The 21,242-nt window shown below is 40.8% G+C and overlaps 1 pseudogene; it reads left to right on the top strand.

Annotated features, from left to right (window-relative positions):
* Window positions 1-390: 390 nt before the first annotated feature.
* Window positions 391-1,298, top strand: LOC149212698 (shikimate O-hydroxycinnamoyltransferase pseudogene; annotated as a pseudogene).
* Window positions 1,299-21,242: the final 19,944 nt, after the last annotated feature.

The raw sequence follows: 21,242 nt of genomic DNA, 5'->3' as shown, positions 1-21,242 counted from the left end.
ATTTCCACAGTTTTTTTCTCCACTGGCAGGGCGCATCCACGAGGGGTGGTGCACTAGGCTCGCGCGCGGCGCACAGGGCAGACAATAAAAATTTCTATCGTTGCTCTGCAAAAAATTCAAATCACTCAGCTCTTCTCCAGATTACATGTTCCTGGTTTGCAAAAAGATAGAAGTAAGCGTAAATCTGTGGAGCACAATGGCATTTTGGAACCTGATTCATCTTTGGATGCCATGCAGTCAGTTGTATCATTTCAGCAAACAAACCCTTTAAGTGTTGCTGCATCACTATCCGTTCAAAATTTCAAACAAACGAGCGAGGCAGATTTGGAGGATGATAGCACTGAAGGCACAACTCGAAGAAACAGAGTTAGCCGCCCGTAGCCTGCAAAGATGCTTATAATAGTGAAGAGTTCGCAAATGGTGCGTCCCGCCGCACCGACTCCACAGAGGGATCTTTGGAACTCAAATGTAGACCTTGTGGTTCCGAGAATACATACTGCCAGTGTGTATTTCTATAGGCCCACTGGCAGCCCCGATTTCTTTTCAATGAACATTCTCAGGGATGCGCTTAGTAAACTGCTGGTGCCATTTTATCCCATGGCAGGGAGACTAAAAGAGACCCAGATGGACGTATCGAAATCAACTGTAACGGTGAGGGCGTCCTGCTTGTTGAAGCTATAACAGATTCTGTCATTGATGATTTCGGGGATTTTGCGCCCACCATGGAGCTCAAACAACTCATTCCTAAAGTCAATTACTCAGAAGACATTTCTTCCTATCCTCTGCTCGTAACCTTTTTCAAATGTGGAGGGGTGTCATTAGGTGTGGGGATGTAGCACCATGTGGCTGATGGTTATGCAGGTATACACTTCATCAATACCTGGTCTGATGTAGCCCGTGGGTTAGACATTACTCTGCCACCCTTCATCGACAGAACTCTTTTACGAGCCAGAAATCCTTCAACCCCGAAGTTTCAGCATATAGAGTACCAACAACCTCCACCATTGAAAGACACGAGTGGAATAATGAATGGTGAAATCATCAGCCATATCAGTTGCTATTTTTTTAAACTCACAAAAGAACAATTGGATATCCTCAAGGGCAAACAAAGAGAGAATGGAAATAATATAGCATATAGCGGCTATGAAATGCTTTCAGGACACGCTTGGAGATATGCCTGTAAAACTAGAAATCTGGATGCTAATTATAAAAAATTGGTTTTCATTCAAACGCCAAAAGGGAAGGTGAAAATTCAAAGACCGGAGCTTAAAATAAAGCATAGATATCTACCATGGTAGAGAAATAGGATTCGATTACCTATTTTTGGACTTCATTGATGATTCAAAGGGTCTACAGCCACAGTTTCCGCCTCTCCATTGGTCATCAACAAATTTGAGTAGAAAATGTAACGTTGCTCCTTCTCAGAAATAGATGATTGGCTCTTCAGCTTCTGTTTGTTAAAGATGATTAAGTATTCCCTTATTTTTGGTTGATCTGTTTGCTCATAATGGGCATTATTTATTGTATTGAAAATGATTTTATAAAGGGTCTGAGTTCTGGGAGAAGTGTGGAGGAAAAACCCAGCGTTTCACTGTACAGTTTTGGCAGAGAATTAATGAAATGATGCAGCTCTGATTCATGAGATTCATGTGGTATGAGTTTAGCATATGTTTCTTCTTTCTGTTTCATATGTATTTTGTTATGTTTTACCGTCCATTCATAATCATTTCTAGTTGAATGCTCTTAAGTAAGAAAGGTAGAATCCAATTTATGCTCTGCCTTGTAAAGCATTCATACTTTGTGTGTCTTCTTCTATTTGAAAAGGATTCATGTGTATGCCCTTTTCAGCTTCTCAACAATCTTTCCACTCCATATTATTTCAATTTGATTGCTAAACTTCCTGCCTATCTTGCCCCATGAAATACTCTGTGTCTTTGATTTAATTTCTCCGCTCATGCTGTCCTTTGTCCCATACATCCCTGAAAATTCAGTCATTCATTAAATTATCTCTTTCATATTTATTTACTAGCCTAAAATCAGTTCCCATTTTAAGTCATCTCAAGCCCCATCAATTATCTTTTGCTGAGATTGACCCAGAGAGAGCCCTCTCCTGTCCTCGTAGGGCTAGCTACGAGGCTGAGCGTGGTTTGACATGGACCCAGAATCTTGCCTTTTCAGCCTAAGGCAAATCTAGGCTCTAACAGAAGGCTTGATGAAGATTCGTTTGTGCAAGTACCAGGAGAGATTTCATCACAAAGGCAGTCATAGGAACACAGTACACAGCCATCAGAGCAACAAAAGTTATCAGAACAGGCAGAAGATTCAGAACAACCAGAAATTTCAGAGGAGCTAGATCAAACAGAACCAAACATGAGCAATCCTCCCATTTTGCAGACTCCTCTAAATGAGGAGAAAAATCCAAAGAGAAGCCGAGAGGAGGCCACTCCTTCTACTATGCCCATTGACCAAACCTATGCAAAAAGGCAAAGGTTGAATCCCTTGTCTGAACAGGAATTTCTTGAAGAAACAGAAAGTGACACAGTAGCTGAAAGGAGTGATAGCATGCAAACCATTCCAACAGGAGGGACACCATCTACTTCACAGATACAAGCATTGGAAAGACAACAGAGCACAGAGGTGTCTTCATTCAGAGCTCCTTCAGGACAAAGCCAGGACATAAAAGGAAAATATAAAGAAATTAAAGCAAGGAATGAGAAACTGAAAGCTCAGACCTATGCTCACTATCTCAGAATGGCTCCAACTAACCAGACAAGGCTGATGTCAGCCTTTGACATAAAGGAAGGAAAGATGCAGATGAGCTTCCTCAAGCCAACTGTGCAACAGCCAAGATCCATGGCTGATTATTTAAAGACTGATTTTGAAGTTTTGGCAAAGGATATTCATCCTATTGACCAAATAGAACTGCACAAACAAACTGGTGAGATGGTATATTCTACATTGACTAATAAGGCCATCACAGCACATCAATTGCAAAACTCATTGAACAATACCTCTGCACAGCTTCAACTGGAAAAGGCCTCCTCTTAGGCTAAAGACACTAGGATAAAAACTTTAGAAGACTTGGTGATAGAGTTGGGACATGATCCCAAGGATGTCAAAGCAATGGAGCAGTTGATTAAAAAGAAAAATGATGATATAGCTGCATTGAAGAAGCAGCTCAAGATCCCTCCTCTCCACCATCCTCAAACTGCAAAAGTTATAGAGAGGCAAAAAGAGGAAGAACTTATGGACCTAGTCCTTAAGTTAAATGATCAGTTAAAAGAAACTGAGAAGGAATTGGAGAAAGAAATACAGTCTAAGCAGAGTGAGCTGGCCACCGCTCCTCAGACTGTTATACCTACAGTTTCTACAGTAGTACCCTCCACTCTAGCAACTTCCTTGGTGCCAACACTTCCACCAGTGATAGCATTACCAGTAGCAAGGACTATTTCAACCACAGGTACATCAATCAGTGCAGGGACTATTTCAACCACAGGTACATCAATCAGTGCAGGGACTATTTCAACCACAGGTACATCAATCAGTGCAGGGACATCATAAGAAAAAAATAGATGAATTGATTAAAACCATGGAACAAATGAGTATCTAGGCCACATAATTGAAAAAGCTCAGAGAACAAATGACAAGTTTGGAAACAAACTACGAGCTTGCACAAATTCAGAATAAAGAATAAGAAAGAAAAAACCGAAGGATGGACGAAAGAATCAGAGTCCTGGAGAAGGATTTGACATTAGAAAAACCATTGGGAGACATGAAAAATATATTGTGGGCCAATATCATTGATTCCATCAATGATATTTGGCCTTCTATCTAGGTAATTTTTTAACAGACTGAATTAATTAAAGTAGCTATGGAAGTTATACATAAGACTAAAGAAGAACTTGGAGATAAACCTGAAGAGGCAAATCAGTTGATTGATTTTTTGAACAGTAGAAATAGGCACCAGCTAGAGGAGTTAGAGATTGAGGATAAAACAACTATTATTATTGAAATAAAGAAAGTTCTTACTAAAAGGAACTTAATGCTTAATCTAGAGAAAAGGTGTCAAAGTATTTAGGTAGACATAGATAGCTTCATGTTGAAATATGGAATTTTGAGAGAGAAAGGCCTTCCTAGCCCACTGGTTATACATGACAAGTTAATGACACAGGAAGACTATATCGAGAGATTAAATAAACAGGCCAGGAGTCAAGCAAGTTCTTCAGGAGTAAAAGCATTACCTACAGGAAAGGTACTTTATGATGGCCTGGAGAATCTATTCTACATAGAGCATGAAGTAAAACATCTATTCACCAGCAAACCCAATTTTGCTAAGTACACAGAAGCTGATGAAGTTTATAGGAAGATGATCAGGATGAAATTACCAGATAACGAATGGTGGACCAGTTTGACTGATTTACTGTGAAGTTACTATAGTAAATCTGTGGAGTAAAAGATGTTTACCATGGTAAATTCTGGTAATACAGGATGAAAGGATGAAACAACACAAGTAAAGAGTATCAGTAGGTGAAGATAAGAGTGAAATCCAGCACATAAATACCGAGGCAACTGCAAGAGCCAAATCTGAGTTCCAGTATCCAGCACATTCACAAATAAAGGGACAACAAACAATCTATTTTCCATCTGTCTCTATCTTCGTGTGGAAGATAACTTTTGTTTCCTAGAATAAATCTCATATAGTTATGAGATATTTTGTATTAATTTTTGTATAAATACTTCACAAATTGAAGTAATTAGGGTGGATTAAAAAGCATTTCTAGAGACATTTTGTTGTGAGCTAAAGGAGCGATTGTAATAAAGGCTGGACTCTTTTACTGGATTAAATAAAGCTAAGGACATTTCACTCGATTCATGTGCACTGTGGGAAAAAAATAAGTATCATTTCTCTGAGCTTTATTATTGTTTTCCTTTATGTTACGAAATATCATATGTGTTTCTTATAATTCTTAAAAGCAAACAAGGAATATCATCAGAATTAGCTTAAGTGCTCTCTGTTTTAACTGTTTGCTTCTTTAATGTTTTCTAATAAATTTCTTAAGTCTGGGAATTCTTAGTTTCTCCCTTACTTCTGTAATTCATTCCCTCTATTGGCCCCTAGTATAGGATTCTTAATTGCCCTTGCTATTTGCCAAACCTCCCTTCTTCATCTTAATCCCTGTCAAGGATTTTTCATTGCCCTTGGCCCTGGTTAAGATTTTCATCCATTGAGACCTTTCAGATTTGTCCTTGCGGTGCTATCTTGCCCTATGAACTCTTACCTCAGTGATTAATCAAATCCTGTTAAACGTTTCCTACTTGACTCCATAGCCCATTGGCTTGAATACCTTCTCTGCTCATCTGTTTCCTTAATTCCACCAAACAAATCAAAACAAATTCCTTAAGCATTAATAACTAGCCTAATATCATATCAAAACAATGCTAAATTATAAAGAGAGAGCCCTCTCTGGACTTAGGTTGGCTAGAACCTGAGTCTAAAAGATTGGTTTGTGGTTACCTCGGGCCATTCCTTTTTTAATAACTTCTAAGCAAAAAACCTGAGTGATAACAGAGTGTACAAGAAAGGATAAGTTACTAATAATGGGAATTTGAAACATCCAGTAAGAGCTAGGTCTGACAACTGAGAATTGACTCTCCCAATAAGCTGGTATATCAAGCATAGTTTCATGTTGCAAGATTAAATTGAACATCCCAAAAATATCTTGATCAATGACAGTTATATCTTCCCTTCCCAAAACCATGGAAATTATATGCAAAAGTGGTCTCACATCTTCAATAAAAGTTTCAAGAGAAAATTGAGTGGGCTCCATAGGTAATTGTTGTCCTATGGGAATTAAAAACAAGGTCATTTGGGCATAGTCATTCCCAGACAAATTTTGAAATGCTAAAATTGGTATCACATCTTCAATAAAAGTTTTAAGAGAAAACTGAGTGGGTTCCACAGGAAATTGTTGTCATATGGGAATTAAAAATAAATTCATCGGGGCATAGTCATTCCCGAACAAATTTTGAAATGCCGACAACAAGGTTTCCTTTGAAAATTGGGTGTAAAGGTTTGGAGGTGAAAAAACTAATTATTGTTGAATTAAAAAAGAAGATACCTGAAAGATATTTTCACCTAAAGCATTCATTACAAAACACTTATTAGGGTAAAGAGCAGAGACCAACCAGTAAATAAACTTAGGGAAGACATAAGTTTGGGGAATTATAGCAGAAAAAAAACCAGACTTTACAATTGCAGCATACAAAGGAGACTCCTTTTGGTTGACTAGAATGTGCTGATGAATTTCCATTAAATTCAATGAGCAAATAGAATTAAAAAAATCCCTCTCATTGTCCATGAGAGGAATATGGGTCGAAGAACCCGATAGAACCACTTTCTTAGACATTTTAAAGATTTTAATAGTTGAATATGACGTATAAATACCTATATAATAATGGTTGGCATTGGTGAACTCGAATTTAAGTGGGACAACGATTGCAACGTGCTAGGGACATTGGGAATTGAAAACGACAATGTGAAAAATGAAGTTGGAATGAAGTTTATGGGGAGAAGATAGAAAAGTGAGTGGGAAAACGAGATTAAATGCTAAAGTGACATGTACGAGATGGATGACATGGTGAAAATGACATGATGATGAGATGAGGTGACATGGCGATGATTTGGTGATGACATGGTGAACTAGCATGCTGGGTCATGCTTCCTTGCCGTAGGGTTATGGGATAACTTACCATGACGGGGGGAGGCCCGCTGGTAGTGAACCCGCAATCAATCTAAATCATCGATTGTTGTTCAACCCATTTTTTGTTGACTAATTTATGGAGGCACCCGAGGGCATAACCGTCGAGTTGTTTATGATGTCAGGTTGGAGCCATCAAAGGGACCCAACACAACAATTAAGTTTGCCCGATGAACTAGCCTGTCCTTTAAAGTTTTCAAATTTTTAAACTCTGACAAGACCCCACCTAAATGTTTTATACTAATCTTGCATCATGCTCAATTCTATTGTTAATCCACCCTTTATTAAATCAAAACCTTAACACCATTCTAGAATTTTTTTTGTTTTGAAATATATAAATTTTGTTTCTTTTTTCACAATTTAAAACATAGTGAAAAACGAGCTACAACAAGTCCGACCTCCCCTCTCAGACCAACCCATCCTGAAATTCTATGCCTTCCCAACTTTGTCTCCCTCCCCTTCCATACACCTCTCATCCTCTATTTCCCCCTCCATTTCCACTTGTTGACCAATCTTTTCCAAACCCTTCCCTTTCTTCACCTTCCACTTTCCCTATACAATAATCCCCCCATGTTGCTTCCTCTTCAACTTCCTAACAATTCCACAACAACCATCTCCAACATGCACATAGTCTCTTTCGTGAAAGGATTAATGCACTTACCCCCATGCAAGTATGTTCCACTTGTAATGAATCTTACCGATCCATGAAAATGAAAAACCATAGTGGTTTTGTTACCTACTCTCGTTGTGACTTCGAGCGAATTGTCCATCATTTCTCATTCTCGAACAACATGGACCCAAAAACACAACCCCATGTCCTCTCTTGCCTAACTCAAATTAAAGATATGTTAATTTCCCATGTCAACCCAGTTCTTCAAGTGACCCATGCACGTGGAGGGAAATATAAGTATTTCAGCCATGCCATTAGCTTCCCTCAAGATATAACTAATGTTTTCACCCCCCTTCCCTGCATGCTCTCAGAAAGAATATCCTTGTTGTAAAAAAAAATAGCATTGAACACACATCTTATGAATTCTTTGTCGACACGTCATGCTTTCTCGCAGCATTGCAATTCAAACTAACAAAAGATCCATACTACATGGATGTTCAGCTTCACTCATATGTGCTTCATGCTTTCCCTGTTGCCCCTACAAATGTCACCACACTTCTATGCCATGTCACCATTAGCTCCCCTGCACCCCACCAAGTCTTCTCTGAAACCCTCACTCTCGAACTCCTCCACACATGCCCGTCTTACCTTCATCCGTGTTCCTTTATTTCAAATCTTCTGAATTCCCATCCTGAGATTGATGAAATAATTACCTACTTAGAATCTTCCAATTCCACACCCGCCCATTAGCTTCAATGTCCCATTATTGGGCTTTCTCTAGTTAATGAATACAACACTGAGGGCCTCTTCTCCATGGCCTTCCCCAACCTTTTCCCCACTGGATATACCATGATTAACCAACCAATAATTGTAAAAGTTGATATCCAATTATAGTACACTTTGCATCTAATATGCTACCATTATAATTATTTTGGTCAGCATCCTAGATTTCACTATTATTTGTACAACCTTATCATGCATTGTTGCAGCTAGGAAATCGCGTCAGTCTTCATTAAAAGATACCTTGCAAACAACTTACTGGAATTTTTTGTAGATTTTCGACACCACCTTCAAAAATTGCCTCCTTCGACCATTCCAGGCCAGTTTATGCATTTTGGCTCGTCCCTCCGAGGGAGATGGTATTTTTAGAGCAGGGATAGAGGGGGGCATAGTAACATTATTTTTCAACAAGGCATCTCTACGTTCTTCTTCACACTAAGTGCAGCTGATACCAGATTGCATGACTTCCATATTGTCATGCCTTCTAATCCTCCACCCGTTGCACATGACCAATCTCATTGGAGAATCCAAAACATTGTTACAAACCCGCATCATGCCTCTCAATACATCTATTGCATATTCACAATATTCTTAGAAGAGATCCTTCTAAAGGGATTCCTTTTAATGGAATTTTGGTGCATGTATGAATCTAGCATTGTTTTTCTTCTCTCCATTATGTGCAATTTTTTTCATACAAACATCTTACTTGTTCTCATATTCTTCCTAAGGTATGAATGGCAACATAGAGGCTCTGCACATATACGTGGTTTCCTATGGTTCGAAAATGCACCTAATATGGACGACCTCTACTAGACTGATGAAGCAAGTGTTGTAGCTTCCAAATATTTTTTCGATGCATACGTCACTACTTCGAAGCCTCACCCCCTCCATCAAAGAAATCTAATAATCCATCAATAATCGGTTTGTGAACCCTACCTCCTTTCAACCACTGAAATCCTCTATTCTAGCGAGCACCAAGACTACGAGGAACTTGTGAACTATGTCTTGAGGCACACAACTTGTCATTCCTTTACATGCCTTCACAAAAGAAACAAATCTACAACTTTTCGCTATGGTTTCCTCTAGGATTTGCATGAATCCTCTTTTATGAACATCGATTCTTCCATCTATAGAACATATATTACAAGTAGAAATGATGACAATCTTAATGTCCACAACCCTCACATGATTGCGATCTAGAGAACCAACATTGATTGCTAGCATGTTCTCTCACGACATGATATTTTTAACTACATATCAAAGTATGGGGGGAAATCAAAGTCAAAGTCTGAAAGTTACCACCAAATGCTTGCATGTCTTTCCCATATTTCTCCCTTCAATACCCTGACTATCACTGTTTCCCACAAAATCCTAATCGAGCTCATTGTTGATAGGGACATTGGTGCACAAGAAACATGCCACATGCTCCAAAAACTCCCATTAACATAATGTAGTTGTTCTTTTATCTCCCTTAATGCTCAGAGAAAAGTTTTCAGACGTGTTTCACAAAAACGTGGATGGCCATCTTCCAACAAAAACCTTCATCACTTCATACACGCAAAGATAGCATTAACTTGAGTCATTATCTATTATTAAATTTGCATGGTCCTGGTAGTTATCCTCCTACTAGAAGACATCACTATGAAAACACATATTCCCTTCCATGGTCATACACATCATTCCTCACTACACCTCAATCAAATCTACATATTTAGAATGATATCTAGAATTTTGCTAGAGTGAACCAATCTTGTACTTCTGTTTTCACAAACAACCTGATGATAGTGGCGAAACTGACAAGGCAGTTGTCGGACATTGGGAACAAATTAAAAACATGTATCATGCATTTCATGTCCATCATGCACCTGCAAAACTACCCCTCTCCACCTCTAACGATGACTTTGCTACTGAACCGCACCCCCACTACACCATGGACATGGATGAATGGCACTTCCTCTCTCAACTCCACCTAGGTAATAACATCCTCTTTGATGAGCTTGAGATGCTTGGCCACTATGACTTTGATGAAAACCATAATTGGGGTCATTCTCTTATCCGTTCACACTTGCAATAAACAACCATTTTCTCCATAGAATTCAACTTCTCCTCCACACAAAATCGCTAACTCCCCTCTCCAACTTCACAGTCCCTTTCCTCCTTGTCCCTAAGCCAAACAATGGCTTTCAATATCATTTTTACCCAGATTTCCAGTAATGCCTCCGACCCACCACTAAAGATGCTAATGAAAGGCACTGCTCGCACTAGCAAGTGTTTCCTAATTGATTTAATCAAAAATCATTTTTAACCATCTCTACCAATAGAGAAATCCCTCCACTCTTTCTTTCTCCAACTGGTGTTGCAACATTCTACATAAATGCACTAACAATACATTGAGGCCTTCGCATCCCTGTCTCCTTTATGCAACCTTTGGAAGGTTAGTTTCTACTAAACCTTCAAGAACATCTTTGACATGTGAAATACATTCTCATTTATGAGACGAGCTTCACTCATCCTAAAATGCTTGCTCAAATTGATGATTGTTTACGAGAGGCATTCCCATCCAATAGAAGCACCCCTTTCGGTGATTGCTCTATAATACCTGTAGGTGACCTTGGGAAATTTCCACCTATCAAAGATACACCATTTTATGTAGGCATGTCTCGTGGCAATGCTCTTTGGCGGAGCTTCGATATGGTTGTCATGCCTTCAAAAGTATTTCACCAGTAGGGCACAAGCCTTGACTAGATTACATTTCACCAGCTCCTCCCCAACCTTCACAGTGCAACACCCACACTAGATTATTAGAAACTTCTCATGGCATGAACAAAATACAAACTTCCTCATGACGAGAAATAGACATTTGATAATTATTTTCACCTCTATGCAACTAATGAATCTATTGCACTTCGCAATAAATCCATGCTAAAAAAATTGAATATGCCAATTGCATGTTTCTATGTCAAACAAAGGAAACAAATGGTGTCTACCACTCAAGAAAATGGGAAACTTTATGCCGAATTTCTTATATGCATTGGACAACAAGTCATTATAATAATCAATTTATGGGTTGAAGTAGGCCTTATTAATGGGTCACTTGGACAAGTTGTTGTTATTTCCTATGCATCTGGTTCTTGGCCCCCAAAACTCCCATCATTTGTTGTTGTTGATTTCATTCACTACAAAGGTCCATCATGGGATGTTTCAAATCCAAATTGTGTGCCAATCCCCCCTGTAATAAGGGGATCTCGTACACAAATTCCCCTTCACATGGCATGGGCCCTGACAATCCATAAATCACAAGGCATGATCCTTCAAAAAGAAATAATCGACATTGGAAACATTGACCAACAGGGCCTAACATTCACAACCATATCTAGAGTTAGATCATTGAACAATCTTTGTATCTCTCCAACTTTATCCTTCTTGCACTACTCATGCATGCAAGAAAATACTTACGTAATACGCAGGAAAAAAGAAGAAGTGTACCTTGCCTCCATATCTATGCATCAACCTCCTTGAAGACATTCTCTTTTGGTAACTTGAATTCCTTTGCATTGCACTTGCAAATGTTTCATCTTCTATCTCATTTAAAAACTTGTAATTGTGTTTTTTTTACCTACTCTATTTCTAATGTGCTTTCACTTTCAATGGTTGCTACTACTTGTCTTTTATGCTTTACTTTTCATTTAATGCATTTATAAATGTTCACTTATAGACTTTTCCTTTGCTTAAACAAACAAATGGATATACAATATGCTTCCTAGCTCTACAAATTTTGCCATGAAATACATGAACAAGAAGTTTCTCTTTTGGACATAAAATCACTTCTCTCACGCTTACCTACATTGCCTCTATATCGAATGCGACCAACTCTCTAACTATTAAAAAAAATAATGCTTTCATGCATGACCTCATACATACACATGAAAACGATGCAAATAGTTATCTCTGCTAAGCTTATCTCTAGTATGTCCCAAATCTAGATCTCAATTGGTATTGTAGAGGCCACAGATTAGCTTGTGTTTGCAACTAGAATGTTTCCCTACAAAAAATAAAAATGACCTTTGGTCGATTGACTTCAAACACGTTTTTTCTAATTCTGCTACATGCTTATGCTTTCATAGCAAACGCTACACATTTTTTTTGTAAATTGTTGCTCGCTTAACAATATCTTATAAACAAACCTCCCATACTTACATGCACATTTGTTTCTTCTCGCTCTCTTCTACTATGTTTATTTACTTTTCTACCTTTGTATATTCTCATGTGTTTCCAAGATTTACAAACAAATAATAACTATACAAATCATAGACAATGCACATGACAACAACGTTTTTGTGTGGGGCGTGCCTAAAATCTTACGGATGTACCTTCTTTTAACAATTAGCAATTAATTTAACTAGAATCCTATATTCATTGTTTTTGTGTCTCTTTATATAGGTAGGCTATGTCCATTTTAAACTTGTTTAGACACGTCGATGTTCATTCCCGGTGCTGAGTTACCAATACAAATAACACTGCTATCTATGTAAACAAATAAATGCATCCACCATTCGATATGTTCCTTTCTTATCATTGATAATAACACGTAATCTTCCCAAGTGCATGCACACTCATCTTCCCAATTGTATGCACAACTAAAACCACACACCACATGCCTTTAAACACCACACAACCCACTTTTGATAGACACAAACACTAATACTGATTTCAACCAACTAAAGCATCTCTAGTTGAAATGTAATTGGACCAAATAATTATGAGTGATATCGATGCTACACTCCTGCTATCTAATAACGTCACACTATTTTCATTTACCGAATCTCCTCTAAATGCTTACAATATACTTGTTGTCACTCACTTCTTTATCAGTCATCAATTGCTTCAAATGCCAAATAACAATGAAGTTTGATACTAATTTTTGAGCTACATAAGATATCTGAGCTTAATCAGACCCTCTCCATTGCCTAGTGCTCAGAAAGATCTTTCCAATGGTATATGGAAGTAAAAAAATGGACTCGTGTAGTAGAAGTTTGAGCATGTTGAAGTTACCCTTGGGAAAGTTGGAAAACAAAGAGAAAACATGAAAGGAGCAAGGCAAATCACAATAGCAGGTCCAGGGGAAAATCGCAATCCCACATTCGTTAGCTTCGTAGTCGCGCAATCCCGCAGTAGCATGATCCCGAAATCCCGCAGTCCCTCAGTCCTGCATCCCCCAATATCGCTATATCGCAGTCCTGCGATCCCGCATCCCGCAACATCGCAGTCCTGCACACTCCAAAAGCTTGCATTATCGTTGATTTGCGATATAGTGTTACATCACCGAGGAAGGCCGAAAACAATTTACAAAGGAATTTCATTGAGAAACTAGGGCCAAGCGGATCCTTTCTCTCTCCTCAACTTGGCAATATGACGAGTGACGTGGCAGTACGGAGGGTGATGTGGTTGTACGAGGGACACGTGTCATTCAGTTTCGGCGTTTTCAGGGGTCCTATGGGGTCATTTACGAGTGACACATATCACCACTCAAAGGGTGACATGTAGCAGTGATGATGTTACCCCGCAGATCGATGATCGCAGGTGTCTTGGGGAAAAGCTAAAGGTAAGGTGCATTCAACACCAGGATGCGAGATTCTGAATAACAAAGGAAAAGGTCCCCCACACAGCAATGGAAATCCTTAGCGCCCGAAGGGCTAAGCCCCTGGTTCCAACCCCTAGTCATATGAGGAAAATTACAAAAGGGGCTATAATAAAGAGGGCTAAGGGGAAAACCAAAGGTGATTCAAGTTATAAATGAAAAGGCCCACCAGACAGCAGTTGAGAGCTTTAGCGCCCGAAGGGCTAAGCGCTCGGTCACAGCCCACGGTCAGGTGATATGAATAAGCATAAAGGGGCTAAAATCATGGGGGCTAAAGGGCAGGTGAAACTAGCCTATTTTTGTATTAGTGCAGTGTTAAAAGTTTGCACTCGAGATTCTTCTCTATTACACTGTAATACACAACCCCAGGCAGATCAGGGCACCGATTGCATTCAACATAACGTTTAAGGATGAAATGAAAGAGTCGGTCCTGACATCAGCTTTAACAGTAAATTATGGGGGATGATGCATTCAAACCAGGTGTGGGAGCATTCATGAGAAAACTATTATGCAGCACACCTCTAGAGTCGGCACCGAAAGAGTTTAAAGGAGAATAGATAATAAACAAGCCAATCAACATGGGAAGCACTTGGTGACGGAGACAGGGCCTGATATGAAGTTTTCACAGGGACAGCAAGGGACTCCTTCCTCCATTCTTCCTCCTATTTCTTTTTTACTTTCTGTCGTTTTCTGTTTCCAAGAAGGGATTCAATCTCGATTGTAATCTTTAGGTAAGAGAGCCTTCCAAGGGCTGAGACAGCTAGTCTAGCAGACAGTTGGAGCTCTGGCTCACAGATATTTTGATTGTATCTCAATCTCCCCCCTCTTCTTATGAATAGGGGAATGAAATTCATATGAGCAATTCCAAAATTTCTCACTCGATGGGTCTAAACTCTGTGATACCGATTTGGCTAATAAATTTGCAAGAGAATGACTTGTATTTCAAACTGTATTACTTTACACAGACAGATATTTCAGACTAAGAAAATAAATGGTGGTGATTCCCCCTTCTAAGTATTCCAATATGTTATCCTCTTGTTGAATTCCATTATGTTCATATTCTTCTCTACATTTATGTTATAATAGTTGTTAGAAATGATTTCATGCTTCCTTGCAGATCCATGTGTGTTGATTTACTAATGCATATGCATGAATGAAGAGATGAAATTATTTCTTTAAGCTGCTCTATATGAATCATAGCACCCATCCTCTCTTCATTCCATTATCTCTGCTTGTAACTCAAACAAGTGCAGAATTTCCCATTGCTTCTAGCTTTGTATGTTCACTATAGAAATATGGATGTTTTGGGCTCTATATGATGAGTTATGATTTCTCCTAATTTTTGGGCATGGAATCCCCCCAAGGCATGTTTTGGGGCTTAAAGCCCAAGTTTTGACCAAATCCTTTTGTAAAAGCTCCGCGAATTGCGGGTGCAGAGCACGAAATCATAATAGAGTCACAGGGTTGTTTGCCCTATTTTTTGTAATGTAATGTCGGTTGGATAGACCTACCCATGGTCCACGGACCATGGGATTATATAAATAGAGTGAGGCTCTAAGTGTATAAGAAAACTAATAGAAAATAGGATAAGAGGATGATAATTTTAAGTGATTGATTCAAATTGTAAAGTGTGTCTTCGGGTTGTACAGTGGGAGAAGGCTCTACAGCTGAGTGCACAGAGGCCTAGTAGTCCGTAGCTGAGTGCGCAGACCCCTGCAGCTGAGTGCGTACGGCAGGTCGAGTCTGTAATCGTTGGAAGGATAAATAAAGAGAAGTTTACCATATTTTTGTGTATCTTTTACTGTTTTAATGTATGATTAGGTATAATCTACAAGTATACTACTTATTTGTTGCATGAACTCATATGAATGCTTTGTACAAATAAATATAACATAAGACATCCAAGTACGCCTAGATAATTAATTGGTACAGGAAGATAAGTAAGATCTCGAGTAATAGCACATAGCAGCAGCGCAAAAGCTCCACAGGCACTGATTAGGGTTGCGCGAAGGCAGTATATCAGGGCATGAGGTACAAGGAAGTGCGTGAAGTGACCTGCGCATAGGGAAAAACAGTGGGACTAGCCAAACCTCTCAGACATCTCAAGGGTGAATAAACCTGGTTCCAACACCTCCCCATACTGCTTCGGGTGAGACCTCAATCCGCGCTCCGTGGACTATTGCCGAAAGGGCCAGTAGTACAAGGATTTGTTTGGCTAATTAACTTCGAACCTGGGTCAAGCCCCAACAAGCCAACAAATGGTTTTGTTGTTGGGACCAGGATCTACATAGAGATGTCTGATGTCGTATCACTAGAATCCAACAAAGAAAGGAATTGAAGATTGGTTGGACAGGAAGATTCACAAATTCGCGGCAGAGGAAAATAGGAACCTGCAACTATCAAAGGAAGAGTGGTTAGACTATTATTTATATACAGAGATCCATGAAATTTTCTTCACATCCTTCCCCATTGAGTTATATGAGTGGACAGTGAAGCTAGCAAATAGCCAAGGAAGGTGTAAACTCGATAGACCTATTGTGTGGACTCCAGAATTGGTGTGCAGATTGGAAGTATCGGAAGATAAGATTGCGTGCACTGTCGATCATTGGTTCGATCGAATCATAGGAGGATTCATCACTGAATTCGTGGTAGATACTTCAGTTAGTTATAGTGAGGTATAACGACGCTTCCTCAAAGGACCGCGAGTGGCAGAATCTACAGAAACGAAGGTACCAAAGAGCTAGAAACTAGCCCCTTGATTTCACCTCCGCGAGGGGGCGAAGAAGAGCTCGCAAAGGTCTCGCCAAGAAGTGTGATTAATCTGATAAAGTAGAGAATTCCGTGCATACGACCCTGACCCACACCACTACCAGTTTCACCGTCTTCACTCCCATCTTCGCCCATACCACCTCTGCCACCACCACGAAGCAGCATGGTAAGTGTGATAAAGCTACCAGTGTTCAAGGGAGTAGGGAATGAAGATCCAAACGAGTTTTGGTTCATGATAAAAGTTGTATGGGAAGCACAAGGAGCCACAAATGACAATATAAAGAAGGCAATGTTGGTCAGCGCTCTATAGGATCGCGGGCTGACTTGGTACATTAAGCATTCCAATGACAATCAGAATGCGGGGATCGCGAATATCCAAGCTGCGCTAAACAAAAAATTTAGCAGGCCAAAGTGAGAGGCACAGTCGATCATTAGGTTCAAGAAAAATCACAATGCTAGCAAGTGAGACCCCGTGGGAGTTGGAACAAAGACTGAAGTGCACAATGCACGAAGCGAACATGATGTTAACAGATGGGCAACACCGCAAATGGATTGTAGCATCGTTAATGCCGCATCTACGGAACGCGCTGTCGCAACAGAGGCTAAGAACTCAGGTCGAGGCCTTGGAGATCGCAATGAGATTACACGAGACTTGAGATGCAGAGTTTGAAACAAAACAGGACAATTGCCCGGTGTTCGCGAATTGCCTTGTGGGAGGAGGGCCAATGCCATTAAGACTGGAGGCACAAGCAGGACCAAGTGCGACGCCTGCACTATGGTGTGTGATTTGTCAGATAGGAGGAAAGCATGTTATAGATAACTGCCATCTATTACAGAAGTATACACAGAATTCACAGCAGTTGTTCTATAATTTTTGTAGGTCAGTGGGACATGATGAGTGCACCTGTAGAAGTTATGAGCTGATGATGGATCGAACTCCTACCTACAGAGTTTAGGCCGAAACACGGCCCCTCGATCAAAATGCAGGAATGGCGCGCACCGGATTTCAGGGGTGCGGACAAGGCCGAGGTGGAGGGGGACCAGGAAGAGGTCACAGACAGTTGATATGTTACAATTGCGGAGGGCCAGGGCATTATGCCCATGATTGTATGAATCCAATGCGACCATCATGCTTGTATTGTACGTTGTTTGATCATGAGATGGAGGATTGTCCCACACTGATAGCGAGGTTGCGCGATAAAGGAGCACTCCAACCTCCCCCGACTCAGAACCTGCAAATGATGAGGTCTGAGCCGCGCGAGGAAGACCCTAATGTAAATATCGTGCTCCGAAGTGGAATTACGACAGGGGATGACAAAGGCAAGCAGCTTGAAGAAAGTACCTGGGTTCGCAAGGCTCCAACGAAGGAACCAGAATTTGATTTGGAGTGCGCTAAGGAGACCTTCATGGAAGCTAAGAGGAGCTTCGTTGATGCCTCCACTTCAGGAAGTAAAGACAAACTGGAGCCGGAAGTGGACCCATCAATGCTCACTACGTTCTTGGAGACATGCATAAAGCTCTTGCGTGACAACAAGGTTGTAAAGAAGCTGCAAGAACTCATAACTAGATGCGCTGGGACCGTGCCAGGAGAACTGCGCGTAGTCTTGAAGCCCGGGAAGCACACAACGCAAATAGGAAAGGAGATGAGATTGATAGCGCAGATTGGGGAATAGGATATGGACTAAGTGATTCTGGATCTAGGATCGAACGCGAACGTCCTACCAAAGCAGACATGGGAGCGCATGGGTAGGTCTGCACTACAATGGCCTCCTATCCAACTACGAATGGCGAACAAGCAAAAGATCCTACCTATGGGGATATTGCAGGGAATCACAGTAGATATCGAAGGAGTAAGCATGCTAGTAGATTTCGAAGTGATAGAGATTGTTGATGACAGCAATCCCTACCCTGTGCTATTGGGAATAGATTGGGCCACTGACATGAATGGAGTGATAAATCTGAAGAAGCGCAAGATGATTTTTGAGAAAAATTCTTTGTGCGTAGTGGTACCTTTGGACCCTATAGAAGGATCATGCTACATGGAGCCAGTGCACGACTACAACAGCGACGATGATCTGGACTTCTTCTACAAGATAACTGCAAAGGAGCAAGACTGGGTAAATCCAACGATAGATGGTCGAATATCATGGGAGCACGAAAGCTCCTCCACATCAAACTTTGACAAGGAGATAGAACGATGGCAGAATCGATAACACGAGGTAACCATGCTCAACTGTAACATGATGACGAGATCACTGCGATGCATAGCAACAGAGGTAAGAGATTTGCCTACGTATGAAAGGTTAAGAAAGGTGGATGACTTCCTGAACAAATTTGAAAGAGAAGTGCCAGAAAAACAACACTTCGATGCTCTGAAATGGGTATTGCGAGCTACGCCCACAAGATGGTGTGGTACGCACCAAAGAAGTTTTGAGGACTGGCGCGAATGCAGAAGGATGATGTGCATGTGGTTTGGGAAGCCTCAGATGCAGTTAAAAGACAAGTATGACGAATGGGATGATCCACGTGCACACCTCGTAAAATGGACAAAGGTTTATGGGGAAGAGCCACAACCTAAGTGGGTGCACCTGTTCTGTCATACCCTAGATATTATACCCATGAATTGGTATATAGAAACGGAGCTCCACCATGGCACGAATGAATGGGATATCTTGCGTGAAGGATTCTTGTTAACCTTCACGTTTGAGGATCATTGGTGGGATATTTTTGATGATGTGCTACAAGCAGTAAAAGAAGCTATCTTTAGAATATCCCAGGAGCCAATGGAAGTGCTTCAGCCTGAATGGGCAACCCAGCTGAGCTGCGCACTAGAGTGTTACAATGTGAACATTGAAGAAGACGACGAAGATCCGTGAAAAGTTAACATTCTAGAAACTGAAGGCTATCGCGAGGTTCAAGGGCCATTGATTGAAGACCCTAACATTACCGCACTGGTAAAGACAAAGCAAGTAAACATTGGTACGGAGGCTGAACCGAAGTATGCAACGCTCAGCAACTACTGGGATGATGCCACGATGGATAAGGTCACTAAGTTACTCCGCGAGTACCAAGACTTATTCCCGACCAAGATCACGAACTTAAAGGGGATCATTGGCGATTTAGGGATGATGAAGATCACCCTAAAACCCGACGCGAAGCCAGATAAGCAGACGCTTACCGCTTGAATCTGAAGAACAATGAAAAGGTTCGCGTAGAACTAGACAAAATGCTCACAGCTGGAATCATTGAGCTAGTGGAAGAATCTGACTGGGTAAGACCTATGGTAGTGCAGGAGAAGAAGCAGAAGGGCAAGATAAGAATATGCATGGACCTCAAGAAATTGAATGATGCCTATGTGCATGACCCATTCCTGACTCCGTTCACGGATGAAGCATTAGAAAGTGTTGGCGGGCAAGAAGAATATTCTTTTGCTGATGGGTTCTCAGGGTACCACCAGATCAAAATCGCGCCAAAAGACAGGGGCAAGGCCACCTTCGTGACTGAGTGGGGTTGCTTTCAATACACCATTATTCCATTTGGGTTAAGGAACATGTCGGCCATATTTTTGCCCATAGTTGTTGCAGCATTCAAAGAATATATCCACAAATTCCTGGAGGTCTATATGGATGATTGGACTATATTTGGATTGGTTAAGCACCATGTAGCAAGCTTATGCTTGATGCTGGATACTTGCCGATGACACCAAATCGTGTTGAACCTCAAAAAGTGTACGTTCCTCGTTCCCTTTAGGAACCTGTTGGGACATGTGGTCTACAAATAAGGACTAATGGTAGACCCTGCAAAGATTGCAGTAATTCTAAATTTGGAAGCACCGCGAAGTGTTAAACAATTGTGCGCTACCTTGGGACATACGGGGTACTACAGGAAGTTCATCAAAAGCTATGCCCAGATCACTGCGCTAATGGAGAAGTTGTTGAAAAAGGATGTCACGTTCTGTTGGAATGATGATTGCATGAAGAGCCTGGATGTACTAAAAGAGAAATTGGCCTCCGCCCCAATCTTGGTCTTCCCAAAATGGGATGTGGAGTTTCATGTCCATGTTGATGCGTCATGTATAGCACTGGGAGTGGTGCTAACACAAGAGGGTGGAGAGGGCTTGGATCACCCTATCGCATTCGCGAGTCGCAAGTTGTCTAAAGTAGAAAAGAACTATTCCACAACCAACGCGAGGAGTTGGCTATGGTGTACATGCTCAAAAAATACTGGCACTATTTGCTAGGGGGACATTTCAAGATGTATACAAACCATTCCACACTAAAATACTTGGTCAGCCTATGTTGGGGGGGCGCCGATGCAGGTGGCTCTTATTGTTCCAAGAATATGACTTTGAGGTCATGGTGAAGCCTGGATGCCTGAATGCAAGACCGGATCACTTGTCGCGTATTGAGATGGGAGAGGAACCTACTAGTTTGGAGGAAGGATTACCTAACGCACAGCTCTTTGTTGTGCGCGTCGCGAACGGGAACTTTGAAGATATAATCCACTTTCTGACAATGGGGACTACGATGAAGGGATACTCCATCCAGCAAAGGAAGGAACTGGTGGTGCACACAACTGATTTTTCTGTCATCACAGGGCACCTATACAAAATGGGCAATGATGAGATATTGTGAAGGTACGCACCTGAATTTGAATGAAGTCAGATCCTCACAGAAACGCATGGGGG

Source organism: Pinus tabuliformis, chromosome 1_1 (genome assembly GCF_031772625.1).
Source record: "Pinus tabuliformis cultivar Carrire ecotype Pingquan chromosome 1_1, CPIR1, whole genome shotgun sequence".
NCBI classification, from domain to species: Eukaryota; Viridiplantae; Streptophyta; class Pinopsida; order Pinales; family Pinaceae; genus Pinus; species Pinus tabuliformis.
The sequence above is the reverse complement of the archived record's forward strand: the minus strand, read 5'-3'. Positions and strand labels throughout refer to the sequence as shown.